This window comes from Stegodyphus dumicola, chromosome 7 (genome assembly GCF_044657685.1).
Source record: "Stegodyphus dumicola isolate Sdum_Otavi_A_Nest chromosome 7, ASM4465768v1".
In the NCBI taxonomy this organism is placed as follows: Eukaryota; Metazoa; Arthropoda; class Arachnida; order Araneae; family Eresidae; genus Stegodyphus; species Stegodyphus dumicola.
This window is the reverse complement of record NC_140774.1, coordinates 191,346,460-191,370,097: the sequence shown is the minus strand read 5'-3', so window position 1 is coordinate 191,370,097 and position 23,638 is coordinate 191,346,460. Positions and strand designations below refer to the sequence as shown.

At 33.8% G+C, this 23,638-nt stretch overlaps 3 long non-coding RNA genes across 10 annotated transcripts in view; 2 read left to right on the top strand and 1 right to left on the bottom strand.

The window, feature by feature from the left end:
• The window catches only part of LOC146996594 (uncharacterized), a 269,877-nt gene extending 254,416 nt beyond the window's left edge, over positions 1-15,461 (bottom strand). For all 8 annotated transcript variants that reach the window (XR_015042288.1, XR_015042290.1, XR_015042289.1 and 5 more), the window contains exon 1: positions 15,316-15,461. This is a non-coding gene — a long non-coding RNA (uncharacterized LOC146996594). The remainder of the gene's footprint in view (positions 1-15,315) is intronic.
• On the top strand, positions 1,150-6,514 carry LOC146996595 (uncharacterized). The gene is made up of 2 exons (XR_015041924.1): positions 1,150-1,249; positions 6,214-6,514. It is a non-coding gene; the product is annotated as an uncharacterized LOC146996595 (long non-coding RNA).
• Positions 15,462-17,796: 2,335 nt separating the features above from the next.
• Positions 17,797-22,433, top strand: LOC118201947 (uncharacterized). Its single transcript, XR_004760332.2, has 2 exons — positions 17,797-18,028; positions 22,179-22,433. It is a non-coding gene; the product is annotated as an uncharacterized LOC118201947 (long non-coding RNA).
• The last annotated feature ends 1,205 nt before the right edge of the window (positions 22,434-23,638 follow it).

The window sequence follows — 23,638 nt, the reverse complement described above, 5'->3', positions numbered from 1 at the left end:
TAAATTTTGCGCCATTTCGAGTACACGGCAGAACAGTTGAATGGCACAGCGAACGACCGACTTTCTTCTTTATAGCTTGTGCAATTGGCAGATATCGTGTAGGCCAAGGGGTTAATTTCAAACAGCTGGCCCACCAGCGGACGAACGGTAAAAGCTGCTGTACATCGGTCCGCGGTTCGAGTCCCAGCGAATGGGCTGGCTGCATGGGCATTTCCGTGTTTTTCCCATGTATAACGGGGCTACGTGGATACTAGCCAATATCCCTTAGAAAGACCTCAATGGGGCATCCCTCGCTTTCCGTGTAGTGCCTAAGGGCGGAGCTCGTAATAAGTTAAAAAAAACTCATAAAGCTGAGTGAATGTAACTGAGAGATGTGAGCGCTCACTAAGAATTCGTATCAAAAAGCTCCAAGTCTACATACATTAATGCTACATAAGCCACGCCCCCTGAGCCTCAGAAGTAAGGAATATAATTTCAGAATATCTACTTTAAAGTTATTTTGTCGCATGCAGCCTGACATGGGTAAGTCTCATATATGTGCAAGCTGGAAAATATTTTGCCTAATAATTTTAAATTTCCATTAATTATTTCCTTTCGGTTTCGATTATTTTTATTCTGAAAATGGCTTTAAATTATTTAATTAAAATTCGAAAAAATAATCAATATCTTGATTTTAGTTGCCTTCTAAATTTTGTCTGTAATTATAACTTATTATATTTATTAACATCATTGAAAGCGCGTTCTAAAAATGTTTCTTTGAAAATGTGTGAGTAATATTTACAGTATAACAGAGTTCACGATGTTACATAACACACAGCTCAAATTTCTAAAATCCTCATTATCCAAAATTATCCCTGATCGAACCTTTCCTTCCTTTTAGGATATTACATACGAGAAGAGACTGCATTCTCGCGTTTACGGATTAAAAAACAATTCAACTCAATTTTGAACAATTTTATTCCTCAGATTGGTCTCTTACTTGTCATTATATGAAAAGAATTGATCGAAATTAAATAAAATTCACGGAGGGAAGGAAAGATTTCGGTGGTCAAGATCGACACGCAATTGTTTGACATTGAAATGTAATTACATTTGAAAGCAATTCTTACGTATCACGCTGTAGAAATGAGCAAAAATTGTACTAAACATTTCATTTGTAGTTATTTGTTTCAATCCAAAATATTTCTTCATTGCATTTTTCATATACCTGAGCGGTTACATGACGCTTCTGCAGGTCATGAAATGCATTGTAAGTACAAACTTTTAGCGAAATATCTAGAAAATTAGTAGATCTCTTGTTGGTATTTGAAGTAATGTAATATTATTATGAATTCGCATCCTTGAATAGGCTTGCCAATTACTGGCACTAAGGATATTTAATTTCATTTGCCTTAGGTCTATTTTTATCCATACATTTTCACCATAATTACCATTAATTAAAAGCATTTTAATCTACAATATACGTTCTTAGGAGCTACACTTATGCTTCTTTGAGAAATGAAATGTCCTTTCGCTTCCTAGTACGAAGTAAAAAGATAGTTTTGTAATCACGAAAAATTTCGGGTATCATATTTCAATGAAAATATCCATTTGGACCGCTATCGAATGCAATTTAGCGATGTTTTTCGTGACATCTGTACGTAAGGACAGATAAAGGACTCTTTTTCCCTAAAAAATTATAAAACTGATTTAAAACGACGAGTTCTTAAGAGATGTTTTCGTGGCGTCCCGTCCGTCCGTACGTATATATATATATATATATATATATATATATATATGTATCTTGCATAACTTAAAAACGAGTAGCCTCAGAACGCTGGAATTGTGTATATAGGATTCCTATAACGTGTAGATGTGCATCTCCCATTTTGGTTGTAATCGGCCGCACCATAAGTATATAAATCTATATATATCCACTTTGTTACTCGGCTCAGTGAGCTCAGTTTCTTTGTTCTTATATGTTTGTAAATTGTTCATTTTTGCTTTAAAAGTAATTGAAATATGTTGCTCTGGTTAAGATTTTTATGCCTTTATTTAACACGCATGCAATAATTGTGGAATTTTCAACAATTTAAAAGTTCTTAAATGTGGCTAAGCCTAATTTTTGATTACCATAGCAGCCATATTTGTTTACATTTAAAACTGAGCAGAATTGTGGATTTGCTGCTAATCTAGAGAAAATAAGCTTGGCAACAACAAAATAACGTCTTCTTTTTTTACTGCGAATTAAATTATTCTCAATTCAGTCTGGAACTATCATTTAAGTTATTAGCTTATTTTTGTGTAGAAACTGTAATTTAAATTGTAAAAATTGTTTTAACTGTACTTGGTGTTTTACTTTTTTTTTACAACTTTCAATTTTTAATGAAAATATTTTGAATTTTTATGTATTTTTGCCTTGCCGCGAAGTTAGAACTGAATTAATTAGTAGCGCACGCGCTGTGAAAAACTGTTTCTTTTTTATGCGTTGAATTTCTTTTATACATCGTTATAGATCTATTATATTATTTGAATAGAACTCGCAATAATTCTTCACGTGATATAATTTTTGTGCACTGAGTTATAAAATGAATTAGATGTAGCGCTACTAAGTAAACCTAGCGCCGACGTGTCGCTATGGTGGTGGTGGTGTATTGAGAATACGGCAAAGCACACTAGGGCTATCTACCTAAGGGAAGGGATGCCTTCGTGGAAGACTTTCTAAGGGAAACTGGCTCGTATACACGTTACACATGGGGAAAACCACGAAAACGCCCATGCAGCCAGCCCGTTCGCGGGATTCGAACCTCGGACCGAACTACCAGCGTTCAGCGATTTTACCGCTCGACCGCTGTTGGGCCTCGTGTCACTATGGTAAATAAGTACAGTGAACTTTAAAGAGTGCATTTTATTCTATTGTGGTTTATGCGCTATCGACGAAGTGGATTTAATTCAAAATTCGTTGACTTTCAATTCAGTATGTTTAAATGAAATGCAGGAAAATTGAGTATAATTTAATATTCCGTACAAGGAAGTCATGTGGTGTACACATCAGATTTTTTTTTTTTTTTTGTTAATTTTCAAAATTTTTTCTACTATATTTTGATATTTTAAGATAAGTAATTTCTTGTTCTAAATTGTTCAGTTTCTGAAATCATAGTTATATACAATGTGTTCCTAGTATATAACTATGATTCGTTATATTTTCGCCAGATTCAAAATTGCATAACATTGCTTGAAAAAGGTAACTAAAATTAGTATTGACCAATCATAGCTTAAAATACTCTCTGCACCTACGAAGTATAAATACTGAGTCATGCGCACTACGCTTCCTTTCTTTCCTGAGTTCTGCTATGCGAACAACTCAGCGTCGCTTATGCTTTCCTGCCTGAAATGACGACGTAGCATTTTATCTGTGCATGTAAAAATGATCTGCATTCAAGTATGATCGAGAAGTAATTTGTCTGCCAAAGAAATAATTCTTTATGTTCCTAAAAATAAAGAGGGTGATTAGCCAAAATTAGTTTTGTCCACGTCTCATTCCTGCCTTATCCACTCAGCCATGTCTACAGCCGGATTCATGACTGTGCAATTGTTGTTATATATATATATATATATATATATATATATATATGCAATGATTTTAAAGTAACGTAGATGAAAACGGTGGAACGTTTAACAGCATAGATACTGCATAGATGACCGAGAAGACCGTAGCGTGGCAGAGTGGAAAGCATAATGACGCAATTTAGCACAACGTCTCTTGAAAAATTACGCAATCTTTATTTTTTACGCATATCAAATCATCCTTTTTCAGACAAGATGTTATCTGCATTAAAACGTTACGTAAGATAGAAAAATCTGGAACCTGTGAGAAGACAAGAATTTAGGGACAGATCACCAAATTCAGAATCTTAATTTTGAGGTTGCCAATTATTTTTTTCAAACAGCTATCCTATTTTGTTATATCTTACATATATAACAACTACAAAATAATTACCTCATTCATATAAAGTTAATTAAAAATTTAAAATATGAAATTTCAATTGTAAACAAAATAAAATGATTAATTATTGCTGCTAACTAATTTACTTGCCCTTTTGCGAAATCGTATATCGGGAATTCTAAAGATAAGCTCTTTTTAAATCATTTTGTGATACTGCTGTTAAATCTTATTTTATGGTTTAAGTATGAAGAACATGATATTTAATAAATAAAAGTATCTCACAAAATGTCAATAAGCAGCTGTTTGGGCGTAATGTAAAATCTGAAAGCTTTCAGATTTTTAAAAAAATTTTTAATTATTATACAGGGTGATTCAGAATTCATCATCAATATTTGGTGGGGAGGTAGGGAATAGGAAAAGAAGGAGATTCCACATAGGAATGCATGGGCGCATATGCCATGTAGTAGGGCATGATGACCCCAGTTCAATGATGAAAAGAACACATAAGGATGAAGTAGTAAGGGAAAAAAAAACATTTATTATCTTACATGTAACATTTCTTTGCATCGGTTTTACAGACTTACAAGAGGTGCTCGAACTGCTGACCATGTGCTAGAGCGCATGACTCACAACGGCGTTGCATGGGCAACCGAACCTTCTGGAATATGCCTGGCATTTACATGCATATCTGCAAGTTCATTCCACGTATACCGGTTCATGTTACTTCTGAAAAATCACCTAGTCCATTAACGACTGGCTGCACACTAACTGTACCCCTGAGATCAGTAGTTTATCTGGCTCAATCAAATTTATGCCAATGGACGCAATAAGATAATACTATCTTCATATAATGTCCTCCGTAAGGAGGAGCAAGGACGGATAAAGGACAGAAAGTCCAGCAACGCAAGAGCTCACTGATAAGGAAAACAGGCCCAGTTTAGGCATCACTAAGTGGGAGTCATAATCAATGAGTAACAACTGCGAAGAAAAAAATATTGAGTAGATAAAATACACACAAATACAAATTAAATGAAGTAAAGTGTAATAAAGATACGAGATATATATGTTACGGTGAAACACCGAAATCTGGAGAATGTCGATTTTCACCGGTGAATGTTAACATTCACATAGTCGTTTGGTGTATGTCCGAAATATTTTCCAAATACTCTTATTTCTGACTTACACAGGTGAATGTCGACATTCAATGGTGAATGTTGAACATATAAGAATATTATATTTCCTTCTCCGTAATTCATTCGCGAAAAAACGCACTTGAGACTCAGAATAAGAACTTAATAATATAAGAACTTAAAACACACAGTACATTGAAAATGAGAAAGGAAAATAATAGAAGTTAGAAACTTACTAAATTATGTGATTCAAATCTTACTTATTGCAACAATTTAAACTATTATGACACTTTGAATTGCACAAGAGGCCCTTGCTTTTACAACTGCATTTATTTGTGGAACACTTCCTTTTGCAATGACAGCTTGTATATATACTCCTCTCTTTTCGACCTACACCAGAGCATATGTGGGATTGTCGACATACACCGGTGAGGGTCCGAATGTACAGGAATGTAATGCAATATTCGACCTCTCACCGACGTATTTGGTGGATGTTGACATTCTCCAATTTCCTTCTTTCACGGTAACATATACACACTATGTCCACTATTTACAATGTGGGCACTAGGTGGAAAAGTTCAAGTTACTGATAAGGTGGGCCGCAAATGGACGCAAATTGGAGTCATCATCCAAGATTTCATACATAAATATGTCAAAATTAATCATATGCTACTGGCTGCACACGTCAAAAAGCAAAAAGCGTAAATAGTGTGTATATATCTGTGCTTATGTAAGGAAGTTGTGTACACACAGCGCCCGCTACAACCTCATGCGTTCGGCTGCGCCCATACTTTCCTATGTGAAATCTCCTTCGTTTCCTATTCCCTACCTCCCCACCAAATACTGATGATGAATTCTGAATCAACCTGTATTAAGAATTGTGTATAACTCAATTAGGTATACCAGATATTATGACATTATCTGCGATCACTGGTATCATTCAAAGCATTTTTCGTTTCCTCTTTATATTTTCCGTAAGCAGTTTTGTTTCACGCTGATAGTTTCTAATAGTTATTTTACCATTGTTCTACAATGAACAAATGTTTTCTTTAGATAAAGTTTGGTTAATCAGCATTCCGGTTAGCCGGGAATTAACTGTATGTGTTTTATATATTTATTTTTTTGGTAAAAGATTAAAATTAAAATTTCCGCTTTCAGGTCCTTGTATTGCTATACAGCACATGTTCTGTAGTATATAGTGCGCCTCAGTTTTTCCCTATCCCGTTTGGAGGGAGCGGAAATTATCAATTTGGCGTCGGTCTTGGAAGCGTCCTTAATGGACCTATGGGTGGCAGCAGCTTCAGTGCTCAGGCATCAGTCGGAGGAGGCTTCCAAATGGGACCTGGAACTGGCGAAATTGGAGGAGGCGGCAAAGACTGGGAAAGATATAGCGGCTGAAGCCTTTTTTTCATTAGTTGAGAGCGGTATGCCAAACATTAATACCGTAACCACGTATATATAACAGGTAAATTTATCTTTTCATGGACATTATGAGGAAAATTTAACTTTATTAGCCTGAAAGGGCTATTACTCCCGAAACACGATTTTAGATTGTTTCATTTTTTATTCAAATCTACTCCCATTTGCAAAATGTAGTATATTTGTTTCTCACATTTAATCTGTTGGTTATTGGCTAAAAAAAACTAAGCTATTTAAAAGAATTTATGCAGTATTTAAGAAGGTTATTAGTACTAGTATTATTTTACTTTTTTATCTGATAGATTTAAATACTAATGCAACTGATGTATGATTACTTAATTAAAAACATTAAATATTTCTTATGGAATAACGTTATAAATTTTGTCACTTTTCAAATATACAGAAGATGTCAAATTAGTCTAAATGAATATTAATTCTAATGTATATTAATTAAGACGGCAGCAACTTGGAAAGAAGAAATTAATTTTGCAATGTCTAGTTTACATTGTTATTTTGTAATGTTTCTAATGCTATATTTTTTTTTGCTTTATTTTAATATGGCAAAACACTCGAGGGCTATCTGCCTAAAGTCAAGGAGAGCTTCGTGGACGACGTTCTAAGGGAAACTACTGTATATAGACGTTAAACATAGGGAAACCACGAAAACGCCCATGCAACTACCCCGTTCGCTGGGATTCGAACTCCGAACCGAACTACCAGTGGTCAGCGATTTTATTGGTATATTCATCTAATAAGCTATAAATATTTTTCGCTATTTCACCTTGGCAACTTCTAGTGATAATCACTACGGTTAAACCAAATTAAACTTAAAAAAAAAAAAAACTTTTTTTGTATATTATGGAAAATATTTCCTCCAAATTAACAGCTTAAATGAGGCAAATACGAAATATGTATGCAGATTTGTTGAAACCAGAAAGTCAGAGAATATGGTTCTTAACTAAAATTACATATAAGGTCATTTTACTCCCTTTTAGATTTATAAAAATACATCAGCCAAGCCAGATATTCAGAATCTTGATTCCCTTAAAATGAATCCTAAAAAGAAATTTTAGATATGAGAAATGTTACTCTAAAATTAAGGCATGTTAAGAAATCTCTGGGGGAAATAACTAAAATGATTAGAAAAAGTCCTGAAACTGTACAGATCTAATAATTAAAAATTTCAAGTCAAGGGCAAATGTGCTCAATGTGTCTCGAAATGGTCGTCCAAGGAACGTTAGCCACCGTGCTGAAAGAACTCTTGGAAAAGAAGCCAAAAAACAAATAACTAAAATTTCACCGAGGAGCCAAAACATAATGAGTATTCCCACATTTTTCAATTAACTTATCCGGATGACGTGAAGGGTACGTGATTAAGTACGAATGGTATTTAACTGCTACTAGAAAAAATAAGGAATCATTCTTGCACTTACTTTTGCAAGTGATGGGAAAGGCTGCTGATACAAGCAAATTTGATACAGGGCACATTTAATGGCCCGGTGACTCAGAACGAGTATCTCCGAAACTACGCGACTGGTAGGTTGTTTAAGACATGCCGTTGTTAGTACTTGTGCAAAGTGGATAAATGACAGTGAAATCAGCAGTAGACGCCAAAGTGTTGGACGTCCACGCGTCATCAAAGAAAAAGTGCTTCGGAGACTGTCCTACTTGGTACAGCAAAATCGGAGCCAAACAGTGGCTCAGATAACAGGCCATTACAATGCAGGTCCAAGTGCAAGTATTTCGCAACACACAGTTCAACGGACACTGTTGGATATGGGAGTGTGCAGTAGACGTCCCACTCATGTGCCTCTGTTAACCAAGTGTCATTGCCAACTACGCCTACAGTGGGACCGGGAACATCCAGACTGGACCATGGATAAGTAAAAGAGAGTTGCATGGTCGGGTGAATCACAATGTCTCATTCCTCATGTAGAAGGTCGTGTCATGGTAAGTTGCTTCTAGGTGAACAGTTGCTCTCCTCTTACAGCAAGGTCATACACAGAATGGTTGGTAGCAGTATTACGTATTGGGGCACGTTCTTATGAGCGGCTCTGGGAACCTTAGTCGTAGCAGAACAGACATGAAAGCTGCGGACTATCTGAACATAAATGTGTATCAGTTGCACCCTTACACGGCGTCTGTCTTCTCAAATGGAAATGGAATCTTTCAACAGGACAACGCCCCATGTCACAAAGCTCGAATTGTGTGGAGTGGTTCGAAGAGCATGAGAATGAATTCCAATTAATCTCTTGGCCACTTAACTCACCATATCTTAACTAGATAGAGCCCATTTGGGATGCCATGGACTGGTAGCTCAGATCACAAATACCACCATGTCGGAATATCTCGACTTTGCGTGACTGCTGCTTAGAAAATATTAAAATAAATTTTGTAATCGTTGCAAAAAGTAAAACCTAAAATTTTGACACCTGTACGACAAAATTTAATCGAGATATTGATATACAAATATACAGAACTTATATATCAAACATCTCGATTTCTATATATATTTTTATTCATATATAAAAACATATAGAAATCTACAATTATATTGAGATGCCTTACGAACAGAGATATGTTTGCATTTGTATGTAAATAAAAATACAATATCGTTTTAAAAAAGGTTTCTGATGTTAAGAGATTACAGGAGGATAATTTATATGTAGAATATTATGAAAAAGGAAGTCTTATTCACATAATCTTATAGAATACGGGTTCCAGACAACAATGGCAGGCTTTAGTATTCGTACGCAATCAATTAATGATATTATTTGCATTAGATAAAAACAAAAAATATTTTGTATTAATGAAAGTTTTACTATTACCGGATTTCTGAAATAATAAACCTTCGTGAGAATATTAATGACATATTTTTAGATTTTAAAACTTATACTTGTGCAAAAACTCTATCGGCATACCAAATGTAGCAAAATTATTAACAAAAAGACTAGTAAATCATAAAAGAATGAAATCGAATGTCATTTAAAAGGAAAAAAAAAGAAACCTCGAATTATACTAACTTATAGTATTTAGCAAACGAACCCTCATTCCAAATTTAACGTCAAGCATCACAAATTTTGAAATGAAATATATCAATCAATTTTTTTCGTATGACCCACCAGCGGGCAAAAGCCAATCAATACCGGTATTTCGGTCCAGGGTTCGAGTCCCTGTGAACGGACTAGCTGCATGGGTGTTTTCATGGTTTTTTCCAAGTGTAACGAGGATACGAGCCAGTTTCCCTTAAAAAGACCTTCACGGGGTATCCTTCCCTTACCATTTAGTGCCTAAGGGTGGAGCACGTAATAATTAAAAAAATTGGCCGGTCGGAAATCAAATTTTTATGTGCTTTATTTTTATAATGAGTACAAAATTTTCCTAAATATAAGCACAGGGACGGAAGAAATGTATGTAAACTTACACAAAATTATATACGCATAACAACTTTATACAAAATTTATTTTTTATAGTTTAAAAATAGGAAAATATGAATCTTTGCTTTATTTAAAATTGAATTGAATTTTCGTGGCGTCTGTACGTAAGTCTCGCATAATTCAAAAACGAGTAGCCTCAGAACGTTGAAATTTTGTATATAGGACTGCTATAACATGCAGATGTGCATCTCGTATTTTGGTTGCAATCGGCCGCACCAAACGTATATAAATATATTTATATATATATCCACTCTGTTACCCGGCTCAGTAATCTCAGTTTCTTTACTCTTATATGTTTGTAAATTGTGCATTTTTTTGCTTTAAAAATGATTAAATTAAGTTGTTCTTATCTTCCGGTTAAGGTTTTTGTGCCTTTAGTACAAGAAAAGATACCTATAATTTAATATTCTATACAAGGAAGTTATCTGGTGTGCGCATCAGATTTTTTTTGCTTGCAATAAAACCTTATGTGATTTCAAGCATGTGTGTCACTTTTTACCTCTCTACCTACATTATTCCGTAAATTATTGAATTTTCTAATCTTAACTTACTTTTGGGCCATCCCGTATATGTACATAATAGCTCTCATTTAGTTATAAAAATTTCTTCCCCGTCATCTAACTCCAGGTTGTGTACCGATTAGCTTGCAATTAGGATTCGTGATCACTGATTTACACCAATTAAGCTTATGTAATAAATATACTTTTAACTAATTAAAATCTCTTGAATCGAAAAGATAGAGAAAATAAAAATACAACTGTGTCACACACTTTTATACAACCATACGCAACATTTTTACAAAAGACATTTTTAGACGAAGTAATGTATTTCAAGTAATTCAGTAGGTGTTTCATCATCAGATATTTCTTTATTCCATAATATTAGTTTACTTAAAAGGTGCAATGAAAACGAAAAAGATTTACAATTGAAACGGAAAACGTTTTCCAACAGAAACGTAAAAAAACACAGTGACAACAACATTTGCTTTTTACTTCTTTCAGGGTCTCTTTCGTTTCGCTAACTCTACACCAGCCGTAATACTTATTTACACATCAAACAATACCGTTATATAACTGCTCGTAAATGGTGCATCGAAAAGCAAATACAGTTAAAGAAGATTGTTATTTTTACAGGGATATGTACCGAAGTACTTTAATAATGTAAATGTATCCTAATATTCGTTTTTTCTTTTTCTTCTTCCCTACATTTAATTGAACGAATTGGTTGCTATAAATTATGCTCCACATGGGTTATCGAAAATGACTGCATATTAAATATACATAAATAACTGAAGTTAATTTATGGATATTTTTTTTTCTCAAAATCTTGGAAATTTGTAAATAATTAAATTTCTCTCTTCAGCACACGCGCATCACTGCGCTACGTTAGTACACGCGCGGGGCAAATTTTACCCCAGTGTTTGTTTCTCGGAGTTCACGCCCCAACGTATAAACAAATGCATTTTCTTAGTTTTAAATGAATATATAAATGACTAATAGCTTTGTGAATTCTGTTAAACCTTTTTCCCAGTTTTAATTCGAGATAATCTTACTTTAAGTTATAAAAACATTTCCATACTGGTTACCTATAAAAGTCATAAAAATCGAAATTTATGCAAAATTACTAACTTATATAAGATACATATATGATATGTTATATTAGAAAAATCCATTTTCATACGTACATATTTTTAAACATTAAGTGTTTATTATAAAGAGTGGTTTAATAAAGCACTAGAGGAATATGAAAAGACTGCATTCTTACTAGCATTCTTCCTTAAAATTCAATATAATGTCATACAATTATTCATATCAAAGAATAGATTCTAAACACGAATATTAAGAAACATAAATAACACATGGGTTTTCCGCCCCCCTCTTACCTGAGTTTAATTATTCAAATAATCTCATTTTGAACAATCCTCACATAGTGTGACAACATATTTTTACAAACAGTTTCTTAAGGTGAAGGCCTACTGCATCTCCTATTCCTGCCAACCTTTTTATTCCAGTTTTGAGTTCTTTCGAGAGAGATAGAATTGCAACCCTTTTTAGAACATATTCTTTTATAAGCTATAATGCTAAATCTTTGAGAAAAGCTCTTCGGTTCACATTCACTTGGTCGTTATTTGATCGATGAATAATAAAAGCATATGTTCATTAGTCCGAAAAATACCGTTCGAGGCCAGCGGCGGCATTTTCTTGAAACAGACTTCGTTCTATATAACTCATTAACAGTATGGCAACACTTGGGGTGGATTTTACCCCAGCGCATGTGCTGACGGGTTAAAAAATTCATCTCACTATAGTATAAGATCCTATAGTTATAAGGTAGTTTTTCCCTTTTTTCCTCATGGCTTCTTGATGTAAATGGAAACATACTCGACGCGTATTCAAGAGGTCCCGGGTTCGAGTCCCGGCTGGGCCACTGCACATTTTCAGGTCACCTCATTAAAAAAAACTAATGACTCTACAAGTGGCGCCCGAACTAAAAGATGGGGGACAATAATTTGTCATAACGAGGATTTGGCGATGAGGTCCAGTCACCCTTTAAAAGGAGGAATGTATAGGGTATTTTATATTCAACATTAAATCTCTGCAGTTTTGTTCAACATTAAATCTCTACAGCCTGAGAGAAATTCAGAACCAATGATCGAGTAAAATGAAAATAGTAAATACAAAGCAAAACGAGCATAAGTTAGCTTGTAGAGTCATTAGGTAAATTGGAAGCAGAAAAGGTGAAAAATACGCAGTCGCCTTCGCCGGGAATCGAACCACGGACCTCTGAAATACCGGCTCAGTGTGCAGAACCACTACACCACGAAGGCACGCTAGGGAAGTGGGAGAAATACCTTATATACTCCTCTTTTTAAAGGGAGACTAGGGTTTTAGGAAACCTAGTCGCCAAATCCTGGGTGCGGAGAATCATCATCCACAACCCTTTTAGTTCGGGCGCCACTTGTAGAGTCGTTAGGTTAATTGGAAGCAGAAAAGGTAAAAAATATGCAGCCGCCTTCGCCGGGAATCGAACCACGGACATCTGAAATACCGGCTCAGTGTGCAGAACCACTACACCACGAAGGCCCGCTACGGAAATTGGAGAAATACCTTATAAGCTTTGATTCAATCTTCAACATTTTCATGAAGCAGATACGGCTAGTAAAGCTTAACCATTTCATCAATTAAAATCAGTGTCAGGAAGTAACTGATAACTGGGTACCATTGCTTCCAACTGCTGTGTCTCGCTGGTGAACTCAAGAACTTTGCGCTTAAATGTATTAAATAATTTTCATTTGGATAGAAATAAACGTAAAAGCAATATAATAAGGTCTGTGTGTGTAATATTAGTTAACATAAACTGTATGAAATAGCTTTCTGTTGTCAGTTTTAGTCATATATCTCATTTTTATTAAATGGACCTATAAATGCAGCGTACAGATAATCGAACAAACATATCGATTACGAAAAAGAAAATGTCATATGCCAGGGGTGGCCAACCTGCGGCTCGCGAGCCACATGCGCCTTTTTGAAGGATTATTTATGGCTTTCGATAAATGTACCCCAGTTCCATTTTCATTTCTGTGTTATTATATTTTAAAAAAATTATTATCCTTCCGTACGTGTTTCAGAATGTCTTTTAAATTACAGACAACAAATACGAAAGACTAAGCGCAACGTTATAACAAATTTCATTTCCGTCCGTCGTATCTTGGTTTTTTTCTGAATCCACTTGAAATTGACATAATTCTAGGTGAGGTTTCCATTTCCAATAAAATTATGACCCAAAACGCATCTGGAGAACTAGAATTAATAGAGATACAAGAAGATCAAACTCTACAATTAAAATATAAATCGACGGCGATTACTGAATTTTGAAAATTTGTACCAGAATTCGAATTATCCTGAATTAAAAAAGGCTGCTTGTCAAATTATTTCAATATTCGGAACAAGTTACTTATGTAAATCATTTTATTCCACTTTAAAATTCGTGAAATCCAAACATCGATCAGTATTAACAAACCAGCATCTCAAAGAATTACTGAGAAGTTTTGACACCAATTTTTCACCAAATTTTAAAGAATTACCAAAAAAAGTAAAATAAATGTGTTTAATTTTTAATACTTAAATATTTAAATTCAATACACATATTTTTTACTTTTACTTATATGTTTTCAATAAATATAATTTCGGTAAAAAAATTTTAATACCTTTTTTGCATACCTTTTAAATTTCGTATTTAATTGCGGCTCGCGAATAATTTCAAATTTTCAAAAATGGCTCGGACTGTCAAGGAGCTTGACCACCCCTGTCATAGGTATATGATCACACTAACGATGCAGATCATATGCATACTAAGGATGCATATGATCTGCATCGTTAGTGTGATCATTTGTGATTCTATATCGTAAAGTATTTGAATATTATATTCAAATATTCTGATATATATCTATTTCATCTTAAATCTATCCTATCTAATTCTTATTAAAACTGACCAAAAAATTCTTAGTCCATCCTTCCAACCTGGTTTCGTGGTGTTAGCACACTCGGCGCGTATTCGAGAGTTCCGGCGAAGGCATTGTTCATTTTCCATGTCTTTAAAAATAACTACTTAATGAACTACAAAATGTTCATATGCTATTCTTATCTTACCTAGATGAATAATGTGAAAATTATGTCTATGAAAGGTGCTTCTGTCCTTCTATTATAACAAACATCTTAGGAAAGAATAGTTTTTATTGTTGTAAACAAATGAATTCAAAGCAGTTCGAATAATTATGTTTTCTCACCATTCTCTTCATATGCAGAAATTTTCCAGCGCCTCTATAAACTCAGTTTCTAAATTTTCTGCTCTTCTACAGCTTAAAATTTAACACTGAAAAATACAGCAGAATGTGTTAACCCTTTCCAGCTTGTCACCTTTTAAAGTCGCAATTTTTGTTTAAAAAAAAAAAAAGTAGGCAAAGTACACAAGTAAATTTTTGTGAAGTCACTTATCGTTTCAATTCTGTGGGTGTACCCAAAGCGGCACACTGATTGAATAGAGCTTTGAAAAGAGTGCTGAAACGAGCATTGTTGTCAATGAACTGATCGATGAGATGCGGAGAAACAAAGAATACAGACTCTCAGTTGTCCTAGATTATCGGTGTGCCCACACCTAGGGTTCGCCGTTTGATTTTAAGCAAGATTTCAAGGTAAAAATTTAAAACTTATATAGAATAAGGAGATTAGCATACAGCCAAAAAAACAACATAAAAATTTCTTTTCAAACAATTCCTTTTATACACTAAAAAAAATCTGTAAGATTTCTTTGAAAAATGAGGGTCTTAAACTAAACATGGCTAAAATATATGGACTGATTTGTGTCGAACTGCCATCTACTATAAATAAAGAAGGTTCATAGTTACCTATAGTAACCTACAAATCCTTTTTCATTCAATTTTTCTGTGCGTACAGAAGGAAAGTTTTAGGTGTGTCCAGCCCGGACACACTGTGCCGCAAAGGTTAAAACTTCGGCTCATTTCTTAAAGTGGTCTTGTAATCTAGTCTTTTATTTTGCGATTAAAAGTAACGCTTAAGATTCATTTAAGTCTCTTTTCCATGCGTGGGTTGCTGACGCAATTTCCGAAATAATAGTCTAAAGCAAACTTAGGATTTCATCATATTATAAGTTTACATTTAATCGAAGGCTTATAATAAATTTATCGCAGTCCATATTTAACAGAAACTAATCGCTATAATATTGACATATTGACTATCAGGAATTATATTGATTCAGTAACTTCAAAACAAATTTATTTTTCGATAACATAGCACTAGTTTACAAAGCATGTGTTTGATGTTAATGCTAAGAAGTGATGTTTACCTCCTGCTTGTTATGTTTCCTTTTTCGTTTTGTATTTATTCTTCGAAACTACTAGAAACTGAAAGTATTTCTATCTGTTCTTTAGTTTCAAAAGACCATATTCTCTCCAATTCTCATTTGTTGCTTTATATTCAGCAAAAAATTCAATACTATTATTTTAAAAAATGTAGTTTATATAACTGTTAAGAATCTTACAAATGAGATAGATTCCGATTACCTCAAAGATCACGTGACTTCAGGAAATGTAAACAAACAATATCATTCTTTCTCCTCTTCTCCTGCAGAATGCTACCTCATTTATGCTCTTAAAAGCTGACATGAACTTTATTGTTTTTTTACGACATTAGGTTGTTTCGAAGCAAGTGAGATGAAAAATGTTCAATGCCGGGACTCGAACCGGGAATACGCGTCGAGTGGGCTGACCACTACACCACGGCATGCTACGAAGGCGGGAGAAATACATTATATACACACTCTTTAAAAGGGCGAATAGGGATTAGGGGACCCACTCGCCAAATCCTGGTGGTGGAGGATCATCATCCACCACCTTTTAGTTCGGGCGCCACTGCAGAGACCTTATAGTTTATTGATAGCAGTGACTTCTTTTTTGCTAAAGGAATATTTCTTAATCAAAATAATAGAGTTAAAAAATAAGAAACTGAGATACAGGAGAAAAGTACATTTGCTTAATGTTTTACATTATTATGCAAGAATTATATTTTACGTATGGGTGGTATATATATTTATATTCATTTAGTGTAACGTTTATATTACGAAGGTAACATAAAAATTGCGGAGTTTATACATTATATTAAATATGCAAATGATATCAAGATTTTTATAACTTCTTTGCTCTTAAATGACCCGACAAAACTTTGTGCGATGAATCATTTTACAATAAGTACTTTCGATTCCCATATAACATTTCAACAACAGTTTCTTTATACAGTAAGACCCCGCTTAACGCGGGGGATACGTTCCATCAAAGTACAGCGTAATGCGAAACAGCGCTAAACGAGGCTATCTTTACATGTAAATATTGGGATTAGGGGAAGATGGCTAGGAAATTGGTTAGGTATTAAATTTAAAAAGTATGTTTTTTTAATAAAAATAAAACCAAACATTTATTTCTTAAAGCCCAAATTAATACCACATTATTATTTCTTGCAAAAATAAAAACAAAATATAAATAACAAAACGAATATTCTTAAAAATAAAATAAAATAAAATAAAATTCTAAGTCAGTCATATTTAGTTAGCCTTCCGCGTTTTCAGTGTTCTGCCTTTTTGTGACAAAAGCATCTAATGTTGTTTGCCTTTTTCTTTTGCGTTGTTCTCTTAAAAGTTCTTCATAAACGGATAGAGCATCTCTAACACCACGCCTTACTTTTGAGCTCCTGTCAAAATTCGGATCATTTTCAATGAATTGATCCATTATTTCAGTTATGGTAGACAAACTACTTTTTACAAACGCCATCGAAAGTTCTTTTTGCTCTTCTTCTGAATCACTGCTGTCAACATTTTTGTTTTCTTCTTGTTCAGTTAATTCCTTGAGCTCATCATTAGAAAGACTAGGCGCTGCTTCTTGAATTATTTCTTCGACATCTTCCACATTTACCCCTTCAAAATATGTCTGTACAATACCGCACCAAACAAAAAACACAAGTACACTCTTTCGGATATGTATTTGAAACCTATCGCTGCATAATATTTCGGGGAACCCCCGTATGCTGCGAGTGATTTCGTGGAATCCCCGGGTTGAAATAAAAGAGCGCTAAACCGAAACAGCGCTAAACGAAACAGCGTTAAGCGGGGTCTTACTGTATTTTAATCATCTTTATACTAAAATATAATATTCAGTTTTTTGAAGGGATTTTTAAAATTAAAATCGAGAAGGTAAAAAATAAGTAAAAGTATAGACATAATTCTATGAAAATAATGGTACATAAGAAACCAGAAATATCGAAGACGAAAACAATTAAAATCTTCGCAACTTAAAAAAGAAAATATTTGGATTAGCAGTTTCCAGAAAAGTGCAGAGCAAACAAAAGAAGCTTTTATGTTCTTTATAGCGAAATCTATTCCAATGTTGTTTCACCTGTTCAAGAAAATAATACATGGAATAAAAGTAAATGAAGTTGCTCCTGCTTATTTCATTTGTATCCACCACAGACATCTTATTTTCACAGAGAGTTTTCATATTATTTTCGCGGTTATTTGTCTGACTATAGAACGGCGCAAGGATGTATCTTAAGGTAATGTTTTCTTTCGTTACATTTGTTGGAACGAAATGAAATTTTTAATTTGAAAAACTGGAAAGCAGATTGCCTGTTTTGAAACAATTACTGAATTACAACTACTTTTCGTACACGTTTGTATCAATTTCCTTAACTGTGTTGGAAGAGACTAATAAAAATGTTTGCCTAACAATACATGAGCAAATTACATGTTTCTATATTATGGGAAAAATTGTTTAAACAAATTCTTATGTATGTTTTTATACGTGTTTTCTTTTATATTACGAGCATTTTTCAAAATTCCTATTAATTATTTCAAGTGATGAATACATCAATACGAATAAGTTTGCTATCATTCTGCATTTCTCAGGAATATTTTTAAAAATGTTTGCTTGATGTTATTGAATGAAGTAACTTTCCTTATTGCTTCCTTGTACTAAGTTAAAAAAAGTATTGTAATCGCGAAAAATTTCGGGTATAATATTTCAACAAAAATATCTGCTTACTAATCCGTTTGAGTGATACTTTTTGCATGACATCTGTGCGTACGTACGGGCAGAATAAGAATCTTTTTTCACGAAACGGATTGTAAAATAGATTCAGAAGAAAGTGCTTCGTGACGTTGTACATATATCTTGTGTTACTCAAAAACGAGTTGCCGTAGAAACGTTGAAATTTATTATATGAGACTGCTGTGACATGTAGTTGTGCACCTCCTTTTTTCGTTGCAATCGGCTGAACTAAACATAAATATTATGTATATATTACCATAACCAACCGGTTCGGTGAGCTCGGTTTGTTTATTCTTAAATGTTAATAAATTGTGTATTTTCTGACCTTAAAAGTGGTTTCATTTTGTTCTTATGTTCCAGTTAAATTTTTATCCCTTTAGTTAATATACATGCAGTAGTTGTAGAATTATCAAGAATTTAAAAATTTAAGTGTCGATAGGCAGCCATTTGTTTACATTTGAAACATTTAGTAGAATAGTGAATTAAATAGTCTGTTGCATCAACTTCAATGTTTGTTTTTTTTTCCAGCAGGGGCCAAAAAATAACTTTCAATTGTGTGCATCGGAAATGTGGTCTCTTTGCCCGTTGGCCGCACAGCCTGTTTTCGCGTACAAACTTAGATTTTAATTAAAAAAAAAAAATTAACGGTATTTGGTATACTGTTCTTTTCTGCATTTTGCAATTTTTAAATGAAGATTCTTTATGTTTTTATGTATTTTGCCTTGCCTCGAAATGAGAACTGGACTGATTGAATGAGAAACTTATCTCTAATGAAATTCCAGGAAACAAGTTTAAATGAAGTGCAGCATAAAATTTGTATAATTTGATAGGCCGTAGAAGAAAGTCATGGGATGATCACATCCAGATATTTCATTTTGATGGATTAATTTTAAAATGATTTAAATACGCTTGCTTATCACACTAAAAATGCGCAGAAAGTGCTGATTTTCATTTCCTTGTCCGAAATAAAATAAGTATTGTAATCACGAAAATTTCCGGCATATTTCACAAGTGCACATCATCGTAGCCACTGAGGGAGAGGTTTCGAAAATGAATCAATGAGCTGCTATTGCTCTTGTGACGCTAAATCTTCGTGCATGTGAGCATATGTTGTTTACGTTTTGTTTTTGTTTTGCATTTGTTTTTATGACGTAACAGTAGAAAATCTCGTAGTGCTTCGTTTTCTGAGTTTGATTAATCGCTGACATTTCACTTTCGCGATTTTTATCACGCATTAATATTAGGATTGATGTTCGCGGCATAGTATTATGTGGATTAAGAGAATTCAAGAGTATATTTTTTTTAATTGAGCTGAGAGCGACTGAAAGTGTTACAATGAATCTAGTGTTTTCTTTTTTCAGTGCTTGCATTCTTTTGATTTTTAAAGTGTAAGATTCAGAATATATATGATCTGATTATATCCATTGTTAACATTAAAAATTATATGTGAATAAATTGAATACGATAAATTTACTTTGTTTGATGAGAATTTCTTGCGTAGACAGTAAAGATTGAGCAGTTATTAAACCTGAAATTTAATACACTAAAAGTAAACGAATGCAAATTAGTAAAGTTCAATTTGAATAAAATTCTGCATTGTTTATTATTATAAAACATTTTTTTCATATAGACTACAATAAAAAGTGTTGACTTCTATTTACATATATAATTGGTGTAAATATTTTTCTCATACGCATAGTTTTATGTAAAGATTGCATTTGGATGTTTGTCACATATTTCTTTCTTCATCTTATTTACCATTTATTAAGTGATATTTCACATCGATATTTTTGGGAAGTATCCAACATGCGTTTGTATTTATTTCACCCAGGTAGTGAAATCTTCATTATTTCCTATATTTGATCTAACTTCGCAAGGAAAAATTTCAAAAGCAATCGACGATGGATTGGATTGGATTGGATTGGATTATTTAATTATGGCAAAGCACACGTGGGCTATCTGCCTAAAGGGAGGGATGCCTTCGTGGAGGACTTTCTAAGGAAAACTGGCTCGTATACACGTTACACACGGGGAAAACCACGAAAACGCCCATGCAGCCAGCCCGTTCGCGGGATTCGAACCTCGGACCGAACTACCAGTGTTCAGCGTCTTCACCGCTCTGCCGCTGGTGGGCCAATCGACGATTCTTTAATTATTTTGTACAAAACATTTGCGTGGTAGAATATTTTCAACCATCTTGCTTAAATCTTAAAGCACACAAAAGGTCATGTGACATGACAGAAATATTACTGGATGCTCATTGGTCCATCCTAGAAGCCACTCCCTCGGTGGCTACACAGATGTGCACTTCTGAAATATGCTTCCGTGTATCATATTTCAACGAAAATATCCATTTTGACCACTACCGAATATAATTTACAAACGTTTTTGCATGACATCTGTACGTATGGACAAGATAAAGGACTCCTTTTCCCCAAGCGAATTAAAAAACTGATTTAAAATGGATTCAAAAGAAAAATTTTCATGCCGTCTGCACGTATGCACGTACGTATGTGTGTACCTCGTATACCTCACAAACGAGTAGCCTCACAACAGTGTGGTGAGGTATAAGGAGAATACGGCAAAGCACACTAGGGCTATCTACCTAGGGGATGGATGCCTTCGTGGAGGACTTTCTAAGGGAAACTGACTCGTATACACGTTACACATGGGGAAAAACCACGAAAACGCCCATGTAGCCAGCCTGTTCGCGGGATTCGAACCTCGGACAGAACTACCAGTCTTCAGCGATTTTACCACTCGACCGCTGGTGGGCCCTCAGAACAATTAAATTTTGTATATATGATTTAGTTGTGCACCTCCTATTTTGGTTGCAATCAGAAGCACCAAGAGTATATATATATATATATATTTATGTACCCTCTCTGCTACTCAGTTTGCTGAGGTCCGATTTTTTATTCTTATATATTGGTAAATGGTGCATTATTTGCTTTAAAAATGATTGAATTATGTTATTCCTATCTTCCGGTCAAGCTTTTATGCCTTTAGTTAATCTGCATGCATTAGTTGTAGAATTATCAGTAATTTAAAAGTTGTTTAAAGACGGCTAAGCTTAATTTTTGTTTACCATAACAGCCATACTTGTTTACATTTGAAACTTAGCAAAATAGTGAATTCGATTTCTGCACCTTCATTGTAAATTTGCGGAGTGGGATCAAAAAGAAACTTTTAATTTTGTGCAAAGAAAAATCTGTGTTCTCGCCTGTTGGTCTAATTGCTTGTTTTCGCGTAGAAACTGTAATTTTATTTATAAAACTTGTTTTTGTATGTTTTAACTGTATTTGTTGTTTTACGTTTTCCGATATTTTTGAATTTTTAATGAAGATATTTTGAGTTATGTATTTTCGGCTTGCAGCGAGGTAAGAGGACCTGAAATAATTGAACGAGAAATATATATCCAGTGATATTCGGGGAAATAATGTGAAATGCAGGAAAAATGCGTATAATTTATTATTCAGTACAAGGAAGTCACGTGGTGTACATATCAGATTTTTGAAACTACTAAAACATCTTATTTTCACCACTCTAATAATTTTCAGTGTTTTACTGGAAGGAAAAAATACTGAAGAATTTTTCATTTTTAACAAAATTTAATTTATTTTTAATTTATGACTATGTATTTCTCTATTTTAAAGATTGTTGGTGTCGTCATCTGCCTAGCGATTCTTCTCTCCATTGCTGCGTCACTTCCTCAAGATGATAATTATGGAGGTGGTTTCGGAGGTGGTTTTGACTTTGGAAGAAAATAATTTGACTACGGAAGAAGAAAACAAACCTAATTATGACCAAGACTTATGCATTTAAAAGTACATAAATGTGATATATGTTTGAATTTTTATGAAGTAATATAGTAAGTTTGCTTGAATAAACCGTGAGGTTGTTGAAATTTAGTTCCCTGTAGTTTATATTTAGTTAACTGATTATTTGTGTTCTATTTTAACCTGTCGTTATGATAGATATTTAGTCAATTTAAGGATTTGAAAAAATTATTTAGTAGTTATTGGTCGAGAGGATAAATATTGTTCTTGAATTTAAATGTTCTTTAAATGCTTTTATAAGAAAGGAAGCGAAGACTATCAACGGAAGTTGGTACAGCAAAAACGATAAAATTACCGATTTTTAAATTTTTTTGCTAAAGAAATTACCTTAATAGGCTTACTACACATATACTTGCTTTATAAAATTATTTTATATCATTGCAGCCACACTGAAAAAAATTCAAAACACGGTAAATAACACCGCAATTTCGTAGGAAGTAATAAATACATAAATGCGGTATTGTCTTTTCCTCCTCGAAAAAAAAAAAAAAAAAAAAAACAGAGATTAGGTTTGATACTCTTACTAAGAGACCTAATTTTGAGCCCTATACGAGAAATGCTGTCTGAGATACTTATTTTAAAATTTTGAATATTTCACGCCATTTTCAGTTTGCTCTGAGAACTTCCTAATGTATACATTAGAATAATTCGAATTCTTTTGTGCGTAACATTCTTTAATTAATTAATTTATTTATTTATTTGCGCTATTGGTATACTGAAATAAATTTCATCAAGTTACGCATACAAGTTTTTGAACGCTAAAAATGACTTATAATTATTATCATGAAGTTCTATTACAGTACAATAATCATACAAAAGGTATTACAACAGAAAAATTTTAAATTTTTCATTTATGCAAGAATGATACTAGTTGGTTATGGGCCAATTCGTGAAACCTGCCAGTGTTTTCTAGAACGCAAATTCTGTAAGAATTGGATTGGATTGGATTATTCAATTATGCACAGCACACGAAGGCTATCTGTTTGAAGGGAGGGATGCCTTCGTGGAGGACTTTCTAAGGGAAACTGGCTCGTATACACGTTACACATGGGGAAAACCACGAAAACGCCCATGCAGCCAGCCCGTTCGCGGGATTCAAACCTCGGACCAAACTACCAGTATTCAGCGTCTTTACCGCTCGACCGCTGGTGGGCCCAAATTCTATAAAATTCGCTGAATTAGATTTCATTTCCACTGACCAGAAGTTTTCTTAACAGTCTGCTCAGAGACGCTCGTACCTAATATCTAATACTAAGAACCTAATACTAATCTGATGT